At 40.5% G+C, this 13,406-nt stretch overlaps 1 protein-coding gene across 3 annotated transcripts in view; it reads left to right on the forward strand.

Annotated features, from left to right (window-relative positions):
- Positions 1–13,406, forward strand: part of TDRD3 (tudor domain containing 3) — a 274,263-nt gene that overhangs the window by 232,706 nt on the left and 28,151 nt on the right. Inside the window, exon 13 of one of the 3 annotated variants that reach the window (XR_004000894.1) lies at positions 11,679–12,114. The exons of the other annotated variants lie outside the window; for them this stretch is intronic. The gene's annotated coding sequence lies outside the window, so the exon portion shown is untranslated. The remainder of the gene's footprint in view (positions 1–11,678; positions 12,115–13,406) is intronic. 3 annotated transcript variants of the gene reach the window in all.

Below are 13,406 nucleotides of genomic sequence, written 5' to 3' on the forward strand. Positions count from 1 at the left end.
CAAAGCATATTATCTCTGTTAATTGTGTACTCAGTTCAAAAAAGCAGAGCCCTGAAATTGCCTACAGCATATATTCCACATGGCAGCATGATTTGGGCTGCTGATATATCACTAGATTAACGCATCATTCTTTATTATCTTTGTAGGGGTTTTAATTTTTTTTAAATCTTTTTTTTTACCTCAATCATTTAAAAAATTAGACTTATTTTTTTCAACTACTGAGCCAATTATTGAGATACTCTTCTGTAACTCTCATCTTTATTTCCACTTGTGGGATTGCTTGCCCTGTCACATGTGATTTAAGAACCCAAACAAAATTCTCTCGGATTTTTCCACAGGAAATAAAGGGTTATATGTATTTTGACTCACATACAATATGCATTCTCAGTTTCTAATCAGTGATTCTTTTCTGGTGGTTTGATAAAATTTCTACTCTCTTGCCTTAATTAATGAAAGGTTTTTCTATAAGATATCTTACCTTAGTGCATCAGTTTTTCTTTAACTAATATTTACAACCTAGTATTTACCACTGTATCACTTTCTTAATACTTTGCATAAAAAAATCTTCATTTTTGTGATAGCAAAACCCAATGGTTTCATAATGTGTTATGAGGGAGCTAAAATAGTATCTCAGAAGGACTCTCAAAAATAGTGATTTTCTGTCTTTGAGAATATTATGACATCTTGCATCAGGAAATGTTTGCATAGACCACAATAAGATATTTACTGTCTTTTTTATGTGTCACTGGCAATAATTATAGTTTCAAATGTGAAAGACCCTGTTGTCGTTTTCCTGTGAACCTATTCTCCCACCGCAGGAGAATAGCAGTTCTAGTGGAAATTACTCTGAGAGAGTTGGACCCCAGGTTTATGTGATCCTAATTTTAAAGGAACTTAAATGTAAGATATTTTGGGATGTCTAGTATTCAGGAAATAAATGAATGACCTGTCTTCAAATTGGAGAAAAACAATGAAATGTCAAGATGTGTTGATACTTGATGCTACATCGGTTGTTTTTGTGTACCTTTTATTAAATTCAAGTCTGCTACGAGTCATCTGTCCTCTTGTCCATACCCTGATCTTTCATTCCTTGATTTTCATAAGAAATGTTTCATTTCCTGTCATTTGGCTATTAGCTATTTTTCCCAGAAAAGGGCTAGCGTATCCAGGACAAATACTAATCTTACAGAACATTTTTAAAAGGGCAGCTGTCTTCAAGACTTTTGATACCTGTGATACACTGTAATAATTTTCCCAATTGGTGCTCTATTTGCTCTATAAATGCTTTTAAATCTGTATGCGTTTATATTTCCAATATTTTCAATATTACTAAATAAATCATTGTCAATTTAGATTCCCAATTTAGTATGTAAAGAAGCATTTATTTTGGTTATTAGGAAATACTGGGACTAATAAAGAAATGAGGACTGTTTAAAACTTGACAGCATGCTATGCCCAATGGAAATACATCATAGACTTTCATAGGATCCAGCAAGGAAAATGTAAAATAATTTGACAACTTCTGACAGCTTACTAGGGATGCATGTAGTAGAAAATTATTCTACGAATAATTTAGTTGCTATATTTAAGGAAGGAACAAAGGATTGTTCAAGGAAGTGTAGACTTACAATTTCATTTGTAAAAAAAAAAAAGTGTCTGTGAAATCATTACTGAATGGTGAAATAGGAGGCATAATATATATGGATTTCACCTAAGCATTTAATACTTTGTAATGAATGAAATACATAGTGTACAGTGCATTTATACAGTTTGATTGGAAAAATGGAATGAAGAACAGCTGAAAATTTGCTTAGGGAAGAAAGTAGAAAAATAAAACTGCTTAAGGTACATTGCAGTGCCCTACTGAAGTTTCTGTGTTAGAATCACTTATTTACTTTTGGACAGAAATTCTGTTACGGCATTCTTTATGAAAATGCAAGCATTTGTTCTTGAAACACAATATAAAAGCAGTGGATTAGAAAAGGAATAAAGATTTGTAAAGGATTAAATGAATGCGGAGTGTGGTTTTATAGACTTGCAGTCTATAAATGAATTTCCATATTCAGACAGCAGCAAAGCAGGGAACCCAAGTCATCGCCTGTGTAAAAGACATGGTGCACTGTAGAGAATGGATATTGGAGTTAGGATGATAGTTAGATAGTACATTAAAATATTAACATAATGTTGAGCGCAGCACAAGAGATAAAGATTGTTTCAGGATCATGTGTAGATATGGAGAATAAATGGACAGGAATTATTCTGGCTGTATATACTATGCTGACACAATAATTACATAGTTACTATTCAAAGTCTCAAGAGATTTCTCAGTAAATCTTACAATATCATATGCTCATTCTATTTTATCCCATTAAATAAAATAGATTTTGCAGTAAATCTCACTGTAATTCTCATAATACCTGTAACTGTGCCAGATGTCTGTCACCATTATTCCATATTATTAGTAAGACTACATTTAGAATACCGTGTAAATCAAATGATTTTATTATAGTTAGGATGATGCTAAAGCTGAAAAGGTTCAGCAAACAATTCAAGCTTTTAATGTCAAAATTGGAGTGAGATTAATCAACCTTGCCATTCTTACTGTCTAGCTATTGATAGATATACACTGTGTAAGTCTAGCTACAGATAGATATATTCTGTATGTGTGTGTATTATATGTTAGAAAAACTAATTATGAGTACATCTTATAGTAACGAGTTCATGAAAGAAAACATAAATGAAATCATCTAAGGTACTTAGTTATTTAAAATCTAAATCTGACATGCTGAGTAGTAGTATATTACTCCATGAGTAATGACTTAGAAAACAGTGGGAGTGTTCACACATTCAAATGTTACTCAGCAGCTTTAAAGCTGACAGATTGGGACCATCAAAAAAAAGATAAATCAGAGGCAGACATTGAGGAGGAAAATGGCTTATTATTCATTGAGGTGGAATACTCTTCTGTTGCAATATATATTTTTGTAAAAAATCCAAAATCACTAATAGATGTACAAGTTTAAATCCATTAAACAGGAAAATGTCTGTTTATTGTTTTTGTTGTTGTTTTTTAGAATGAAGAGACTGGAATTTAGAGAGAGTCTAGTAATCCATGTCCTTATCAAAGCAGAATTTTTCCTACATTATGATGTTAAGTGCTAAATCTGGAGAGCTACATTTTTTTCTGCTGTCACTGGATGGCCATTTTGCAGTCTTAGATAGATGTCACTATTAGGAAGTATTTCCTTATATCCAGCCTATATTTCCTTTGATCAGTTTAGGGCACTACTACCATGATATTCTCCTATAGATTAGCTTAAACAAGTTATCGCAGCCTTTGGGGTTCATACCTTTTAGATACTTGCAGATAATAACAGTGTGTCAGCATCTCTGAATACTGATATGTAATAGAGCTGTCAAGCCATTAAAAAATTAGTTGTGATTAATTGCATGATTAAAAATAAAATACCATTTATTTAAATATTTTTGGATGTTGTCTACATTTTAAAATATGTTGATTTCAATTACAACACAACACAAAGTGTACAGTGCTCACTTTGTTACAGGAGTGGATGGGTGAGATTCTGTAGCCTGCGTTGTGCAGGAGGTCAGACTAGACGATTATAATGGTTCCTTCTGACCTTAAAGTCTGTGATTCTATGATTACAAATATTTGTGTGGTAAAAAACAAAAGAAATAGTATTTTTCAGTTCACCTAATACAAGTATTGTAATACAATCTCTTTATCATGAAAGTTGAACTTAAAAATGTAGAATTATGTACAAAAAAACTGCATTCAAAAATAAAACAATGTAAAAATTGAGCCTTCAAGTCCACTCAGTCCTACTTTTTGTTCAGCCAATCACTCAAACAAGTTTGTTTACATTTGCAGGAGATAATGCTGCCTGCTTCTTGTTTACAATGTCACCTGAACATGAGAATAGATGTTTGCATGGCACTGTTGTAGCTGGCATCACAAGATATTTACGTTCCACATGCACTAAAGATTCATAAAGCAGCAAAGAGTCCTGTGGCACCTTATAGACTAACAGACATATTGGAGCATGAGCTTTCGTGGGTGAATACCCACTTTGTCGGATGCATGTAGTGAAAATTTCCAGGGGCAGGTGTATCTAGGTTGATGGATTTCCACTCCATACGGCTAAATGCAGTGCCTTGCATGATGTCAAGTATCAGAGGGGTAGCCGTGTTAGTCTGGATCTGTAAAAGCAGCAAAGAGTCCTGTGGCACCTTATAGACTAACGGATGTATTGGAGCATGAGCTTTCGTGGGTGAATACCCACTTCGTCGGATGCATGTAGTGGAAATTTCCAGGGGCAGTATAAAGATTCATAATCTCCCTTTGTCTTCAACCACAATTCCAGAATATATGCATCCATGCTGATGATGGGTTCTGCTCGATAATGATTCAAAACAGTGCGGACCAGAGCATGTTCACTTTCACCATCTGAGTCAGATGCCCCCGGCAGAAGGTTGATATCTTCTTCGAGTGCTGTCCCTGTGGTGCTCCACTGTAGGTGTCAGTGTGTCCCGGTACCGTTGATCGGAGATTTTCGGTAGGAGTGCCTTGTCTGGACGCAGGTGCTCAGTTGGTATCTCCCATCTTGTTGGAATCTTCCTGAGTGCCTGTGTCCCGCACCGCCCCCAGTTCCTTCTCAACCATCCCTGGCTGAAGACGAGACTCGAGGCAGTGCTGCTTCTCTTCCCCGATCTCTGTAGGAAAGAAGTAACAATACAGAAATACGTATTAGTTACATCCTAGTTGTTTCCCTTCCCCTAGTGTAGTTACATAATTAGTTACCTAGTTTAAAAAAACCCCCAAAAATAAAAAAACTTTTCGCTTCAGGCTTGTCTCCCACTGAGACACTCTCTCTTGCCCTTTCTAATTCACAATGCCAGGGAGCTTCAGAAAGTGTGTTTCCTGTCAGGACTCCATGCCACGATCAGATGGACACTCATATTGTGTGAAGGGTCTCGGGGAAACCCACAGTCCTGCAAAGTGCCTCCACTGTACAAGCCTCAAGGCAAGGGCTGCTTCTGATGGAAAAATCTCCGCAGCCGCTTTTGGAAACGGAGAAAGTTAAACCCCCTCCCACACACTGGCCAGATCTGAACCAGTAGGAGTGTTGCTCTACCTTCTCTGGAGCAGAGGCAAGAAGCATAGCAGTCTCACAGGAGAGACGCTGACATGAGTAAAGCGTCTCCCATGAGATCCTTACCTTCTGTGCTGATAGCACCACAGGCAGCACCTCAGCTCTTTCTAAAGCCGCAAGCAAGGCTCCCACAGTCCTCAGAGGCAGGAACCTGACCTCCCATACAGGGAAGGTTTCCATGGCACTGAGAGCCTCAGTGCTAAAAATAGCCATGGTGCCGGCTGCATGCTCAGCCCCAGTGCTGACAAGATCTTCGGCATCGACCCCCTCCATGCCGAAAATAGCCGCAGTGCTATGTGCTCTGCCCCGGTGCCGGGAAGAACATTGGCACCGAGCTTGCCTCCTGCCCTGGCACCAGCAGGGCCCTCCAACAGGGCACCTCCAACAGACCTGTGGCACCGATGACACTTTCACTTACTAACATGCTAGGGCACAGTCCACACTCAGCACAGCCGAGGGAGCAGGAGTAACAGTTCCTCACTCAATGTGACCTCTTAGTGCCACCTGAGCCTCACTCTCCGCTCCTGGAAACACAGGGCTCACTCTTGGAACAGCCATTCTCACCACCTGAATTGGCTACCTTCGCTGATAGCGGACCTGATATATAGGAGCAAGCGGAGTTCTCCCCATCTGCCTCTCATCCTCCACTGGAACCTCTTCCACCTCAGGCTATGGTCCACAGCTACCAGCCTCAGTTTCCCTACTTTGTGTTCCTCCCCCCTGTGAGTGGTACCTGGGTTCTCCTACCCTGTACCTTGGCCTCAGTGGTACCCTTGGCCACCTCCTCCTACCACTCATCCTCAGACCTCTGTGCCTCGATCTCCAGCTCCATGCACTTCTAGATTACCTGAACCCCCTCCTGAGAACGTGAGCTCCGAACCATATCCGAACCCTAATTCTCCCTCTTCTCCTCTCCTGCCCTGCTTCCACAGAACGTGGATGACTGTAAACAATTTCAAGAGCTTTTCAAGAGGTGGCACTCAGTCAAGACATCCCCCTAGAAGAGGTTCGGGAGACGCAACACAAACACCTCAGAATCCTTCAATCCTCTGCACCTGCAAAGATCGTGGTCCCTACAAATGAAGCACTCCTGGAACCAGCTGACACTCTTTGGCAAACTCCAGCTTCTTTATTACCAAACTGCAGAAAGGCCAAATGTAAATTCTATGTTCCTGATAAGGACGCTGACTTCCTATTTTTTTCACCTACAACCGAACTCTCTCGTCATCGATGCAGTCGTACAAAGGACGAAACAGCCACAATATCCGCCCACCCCGCAAGACAAGGACCTTAAATGCTTTGACGTCTTGGGTTGCAAGGTTTGCACGTGTTCCACTCTACAGGATTACAAACTATACTGCACTCCTTGCCAGCTACGACTTTGATAATGACAATAAACTTTTTGAATTCGCCTCCTACATTCCAGAGAACAGGAGAGCGGACTTTAAATCAGTTCTGAGTGAGGGCCAATTGAGTTCCAGAATGGCCCTATAAGCCTCTTTAGACACGGCAGACACAGCAGCCTGTACTATTGCAACTGCTGTGGTTATGTGCAGATCTTCGTGGCTTTCTGCATCTGGCATCCCTAAAGATATGCAGACCAAAGCGGAGGACCTCCTTTTTAATAAAGACAAATTGTTTTCCAAAAAAGCCGATGAACTACTTCACACCATGAAAGATTGTAGAGCTACGCTGTGCACCCTGGACATTCACTCATCTCTTCCCAGGAGACAACAATACCAATCCTACCAAAGACCACACACAACAATATTATTAGCCTCAACACAAATCATACGACATAAATAAGAATCACGCTAGACCCCCCAAATGCAAACAAAATCAATCTCAAGCAACCACGTCCCTCCCATCGGGGAATAAACAACAATTTTGAAACGTTGATCGAGGGTCTGCGCTACCACCCCTTGACTCCACAGCCTACTTGCCCATTTGGCCACTGCTTCCAGAGTTTCCAACATGTCTGGCAGTGAATTACACGGGACTGCTGAGTCCTCAACACTGCTCCTGACACACTCAGCAGGCACTTCTCAACAGAGCACGAATGGGAGCTGCACCCCGCAATACTTCAACAGCTCTTCTTCCTCTGGGGCACCCCATCAATAGACCTCTTTTCCACAACCCAGAATTGAAAATGTTCCGTTTTCTTCCAACTCTGGACTGCATCCCTAGGAGATGTGTTCCTCATCCCATGGAACAACTCTCTCCTGTATGCCTTCCCACCAATCTCTCTGCTCCACAGGGTTCTTTGGAAGACCATAGACGACAAGGCCCAGGTCATCCTTATTGCCCCGGCTTGGCCGAGACAGATGTGGTATCCTTACTGTGACAGACCCAGACCAGTGGGGTACAGGAGTCTGGTAGAGGGCAAATATACTGCTCACTGGATGAGTAGTTTTCTGTTCCCTGAGTGACCAGAGCAGGGGCTGCACTAGAGTAATCAGGAACCTGCTAGAACCAATTAAGGCAGACAGGCTGATTAGAACACCTGCAGCCAATCAAAGCAGGCTAATCAGGGCACCTGGGTTTAAAAGGGAGCTCACTTCAGTTTGTGGTGAGCGTGTGAGGAGCTGGGAGCAAGAGGAACAAGGAGCTGAGAGTGAGAGCTGCTGGAGGACTAAGGAGTACAAGCATTATCAGACACCAGGAGGAAGGTCCTGTGGTGAGGATAAAGAAGGTATTTGGAGGAGGCCATGGGGAAATAGCCCAGAGAGTTGTAGCTGTCATGCAGCTGTTACAGGAGGCACTATAGACAGCTGCAATCCACAGGGCCCTGGTCTGGAACCCAGAGTAGAGGGCGGGCCCGGGTTCCCCCCAAACCTCCCAACTCCAAATCAGATACAGGAGGAGTTGACCCAGACTGTGGGTTTCACCAGAGGGAAGATCACTGAGGTGAGCAAATCTGCCAATAAGCGCAGGACTCACCAAGGTAGAGGAGGAACTTTGTCACGTTACCTACTCCACATGTCCTCCCGTCATCCACAGGCTCTCCCCAACTGGCCAGATCTACTTTCCCATGACAACAGATGGGGTCTTCACCCCCAGCTCCAAAAGCTCCACCTCACAGCCTGGTTCCTTCATGGTACCAAACCCATGAACTAGCCTGTTCCGAGCAAGTCAAATATGTCCTCCTGCACAGTAGAAAAGACTCCACTTGTAAAACCTACCTGCAGAAGTGGAAGCATTTCGCCCTCTGGTGCTCACATAATCACTTAACACCCAATAAGGTGACCCGCCCTAACATTCTAGACTACCTCCTGAAACTAAAACAGGATGGACTTTCCCTCCACTCCATCAAAATGCACCTGTGGCGCTTAACACCTTCCATGACCTGTTAGAAGGTTATTCCCTCTTTACCCACTCCACCATAAAATGATTTCTCAAAGGCCTGCAAAATCTCTACCCTGAAATTTACCCAACAGCAGCTACATGGAGTCTTAACCTCGTTCTTCACGCTCTCATGAAACCTCCATTCGAGCCCTTGGCTACCTCCTCTCTTGTCCATATGTCCATGAAGGTAGCTTTCTTAGTTGCAATATCAGCAAGGAGAGTAGGTGAAATAAGCACTCTGATGGCCCATCCTTCCTACACAATCTTCTCCAAAGACAAAGTCACTCTGAGACCACATCCTAAATTTCTCCCTAATGTGGTATCCACCGTCCACCTTACCATTTACCTACTTTCTATCCCAAACCTCACAAGTCTCCACATGAGGCAACGCTGCATACTCTTGATGTCAGGTGAGCAATTGCTTTTTACTTAGACAGGACTAAGCCATTTCGTAAATCTCCACGACTCTTTGTCTCCATCACCAAAAGATCAAAAGGTACAGCTATCTCTGAACAATGTCTGTCCAAGTGGATCTCTGACTGCATCAGATCCTCTTACCACATTCAAAATATTCAACCGCCTGAGGGCATTAGAACTCATTCCACTCGAGCTTTGTCGACATCCGTTGCCTTCCTACATAACATACCGATTTCTGACATCTATAAAGCGTCTGCATGGTCCTCTGAATACACGTTTGCCAAACACTATGCTATCCTGCAAGATAACATGGCAGACCCCATAGTACTCTCTACAGTACTCACTGCCGCATCTCCAAAGTCGTACTGACCATAGTGGGAACTGCTACACATTCACCTAGAGTGGAGCACCCACAGAGATAGCACTTGAAGAAGGGGAAGTTACTCACCTTGCAGTAACTGAAGTTCTTCAAGATGTGTGTTCCTGTTCGAGTTCTGTAGTTTCCACATCAGAGTTTTGCTCTTTTAAGACTTCTGAAAGCGTGCTCAATACCTCCTCCCTCTCAGATTTGGGAAGGCACTTCAGATTCTTAAACCCTGAGTCAAGTACTGTAGCTATCTTTAGAAATCTAACATCTTTGCCTTTTGTCAAATCTGCAGTGAAAGTGTTCTTAGAATGAACAACATGTGCTGGGTAATCATCTGAGACTGCTATAATATGAAATACATGGCAGAATGTGAGTAAAACAGAGCAGGAGACATACTATTCTCCCCCCAAGGAATTCAGTCAAAATTTAATTAACGTATTATTTTTTTAATAAGCATCATCAGCATGGAAACATGTCTTCTGGAATGGTGGCCAAAGCATGAAGAGGCATACAGATGTTTAGCATGTCTGACACACAAATACCTTTTAATGCCAGCTATAAAAGTACCATGTGAATGCCTATTCTCACTTTCAGGTGACATTGTAAATAAGAAGCGGGCAGCATTATGTCCCGTGAATGTAAACCAGGGGTCAGCAACCTCTGGCACGGGCCGGGCCAGTTTGTTTAATGCCGCATCGGCAGATTCAGCCGACCGCGGCTCCTACTGGCTGCAGTTCACCGTCCCAGGCCAATGGAGGTGGCGGGAAGCCGCGGCCAGCACATCCCTCAGCCCACACTGCTTCCCGCAGCCCCCATTGGCCTGGGATGGCGAACCGCGGCCATGCTTACCCTAGTGAGCCGCGTGCCAGAGGTTTCTGACCCCTGATGTAAACAAACGTGTTTGTCTTAGCGATTGGCTGAATAAGAAATAGGACTGAGTGGACTTGTAGGCTTTAAAGTTTTACATGGTTTTGGTTTTGAGTGCAGTTATGTAACAAAGAAACCCTACATTTGTAAGTTGCACCTTCACAATAGAGATTGCATTACGGTACTTGTATGAGGTGAATTGAAAAATACGATTTCTTTTGTTTATCATTTTTACAGTGCAAATATTTGTAATAAAAATAATATGAAGTGAGCACTGTACATTTTGTAAGCTGTGTTGTAATTTAGATCAATATCGTTGAAAAAGTAGAAAAACATCCAAAATATTTAATAAATTTCTATTGGTATTCAGTCGTTTAACAGTGCGATTAAAACTGGTGTAAAAACACATCTGCTGTTATTTCCAGCCTCACTGTGAAAGGTGATCATAGAACGAAGATGGAAATTTAATGTCTGCACATCCTAAAACAAAAGAGGTTAAGCATTAGGGGTAAATTCCTGGCCTTATTGTTTCAATGGTTGTTTTGGCACTGAGGCCAGTATTTTACTCCAGTTGTTTATAGTCACCTTAAAACTCCTTACTGCAGTTTCCCCATGCCTGTATTCCTAGCGACCTTAATATAACACCTTCCCAGGATAAGGCTCTTCAGTCAAGTCTGCTTCCGTTTATAAAAGCAATCACATCTCCTAGGCAAGGTGCAAGACTACCATGTTTTTTAAATCATGACTGGAAAAATAAATTGCAACCTTTCTGGGATGCAAAGAAATATATCTACATAAAGCAAAACATCTTGGTGCTGTTCTGTGCACCTAAATAAATCAAGTTCTGGTATATTATTTATTTTTAATATGTCCACTTTAGGCTAACTAGATTTTCAATTCATCTCTCCATATAAAATATGAAGACTACCTAACTATATAACCAAATACACCTCTACCCCGATATAACGCTGTCCTCAGGAGCCAAAAAATCTTACCGCATTATAAGTGAAACCGCGTTATATTGAACTTGCTTTGATCCGCCAGAGTGCGCAGCCCCACCTCCCCGGAGCACAGCTTTACTGCATTATATCTGAATTTGTGTTATATCGGGTCATGTTATATCGGGGTAGAGGTGTAGATCATAGAAGGGATACTGCTGGCTGGCCACGAAAAATGTTAATGTTTTAAGCGGGCGGGAAAAGGATCCCTGAGGATTTCAGACAGAATCTGTAGAACTGTTCCTGTTCCTTCCTAAAGCAGCTCAAAGAAGGTGAAATCAAGTCCTCATTTTATCACTCAGCTTTGGAAAAAAGTTTGTCAAAGAGCTCAAGCTAAGTGTCAGTACATCATGGGAAAAACCAGAAAAGGAGTTGCAGGAAAATATGTCTGTAGAATAACCAGAAAATTTCTTTAAACTTCTTAAGACATAACAGACCCTAAAACATAATGTAAAAGCTTACAAAGGATCTTAAAACATTGTATCTTTTTCTTTCTTTATTTTTAAACAGCTAAACCTTCCTAGTCTTTCAATACTGACCTCTTCGATAATTGGCCTGGTTTGATGGTGAATTACAGGATTTATATCCAGTGAGCTGATTAGAATCTATCCTATTCATGCATGGAAGCTGACATTTTGTACAAAAGATGTGAGGAAGAACAGGAAAAGAAGGAAAGCCTGGACCCATTAGAAACACTTCTTCTTGGCCTTGAAGGAATTTTAGGCATCCCAGAGTCTTTTAAAACTGAATTGGAAGGAATCTTTGTGGTCTCTCCAAAGAGAAGATGTCCCAATTCCTTGTTTTCATAATATGTTTGGCCAGGAAGGATAGAGGGAGATTGACCTGATCAATCTAAATTTGTCTATGACTTCTAAGTCAAACTACAGTACTGTAAATACAAAGGCAGAAATAAATGTGCTACAGATATTGTGCCCAAAGTAAACAGGTAGGTAAAACCTTTTAGGATCCTCTTTGAGTTTCTAACTAGAAAACATTGTCTTAGGAAACTGAAGTGTCTAATTATATAGGTGTATAATGGTTTTGTTTATGAGAACAAGAATCCAGAGTTTAATGATTGAAGCTGCTATACTGAAATAATTACAGGAAAAGGTTTATAATGTTCTGCACAATAAAAAAATTCTTACATTTGCAATGTATCCAATGGCACAGTAATGAGCTATGTGAAATAGGCAGGGTGATCCAAGGTAACACAGAGGTGCAGATGTGTGCAAGGGCAGAGATGTAGATTTCTTCCTTTTTATGGACTTAATCCTGCAGTGTTTCCATGTGTCATTTCCACACGTGCAGGCCGTGCTATGGGCAAGGCTTATGTGCGTGATCCATTGTATTTGCACTGCTCCAAAACCCTATCAGCACAATAGACTGATGTCATCCCATTAATTAAGATGCAAGTAATTTGCTAGTCAGGAATTAAGACTACCATGAAGTTATTTTATTAACATGCTGTTACACTTGATTTTTCATTGATCTTATATGGATTTCTTTGTGTGAAGTTTGTTAAATTTTGAAAGGTGATTTATGAGAACGATATTCAAACTTGGGTTAATCATACAAATCAGGCTGAATTTTTTTGGTATAATTACAGATATTTTACTTTCTGCATAATTTGTCTTTTATGCAAATGAATTTTCCAATTTGAAGTTAATTACAAATGATTTGAAATGTACAGTTATAATAGTGTTAGTTTTCACTATTGCCCCCCCATCTGCTTTCTATCCTTTTAATTTATCTTGTAAGAAAAATAAGCATATAGCAATACAGTTGTTTTGGTTATGGTTTTATATTCTTTCTAATCCCAAACTCAAATTACATTCTTATCACTGTGTAAATATCATGTTTTTCCCAAAGTGTCTATTGTACAATCCCGTAATTCTTAATTAAATGAGCTTCTAAACAAAGCTTTTGAGTAAAATGAAATGAGGTATCGTAATCTTTCAGTGCTCTGTAAAAAAACATCTGATTGATAGGGCTTTAGAAGAAGACTGAAGATATGTCTCTTAGATTATATAGAGCAGGATCAGCAACCTTTCAGAAGTGATGTGTGGAGTCTTCATTTATTCGCTCTAATTTGAGGTTTCACATGCCAGTAATACATTTTAACATTTTTAGAAGGTCTCTTTCTATACGTCTATAATATAGAACTAAACTATTGTTCTATGTAAAGCAAATAAGGTTTTTAAAATGTTTAGCTTCATTTAAAATTAAATTAAAATGCAG

This window comes from Gopherus evgoodei, chromosome 1, assembly GCF_007399415.2.
Source record: "Gopherus evgoodei ecotype Sinaloan lineage chromosome 1, rGopEvg1_v1.p, whole genome shotgun sequence".
Taxonomy (NCBI): domain Eukaryota; kingdom Metazoa; phylum Chordata; order Testudines; family Testudinidae; genus Gopherus; species Gopherus evgoodei.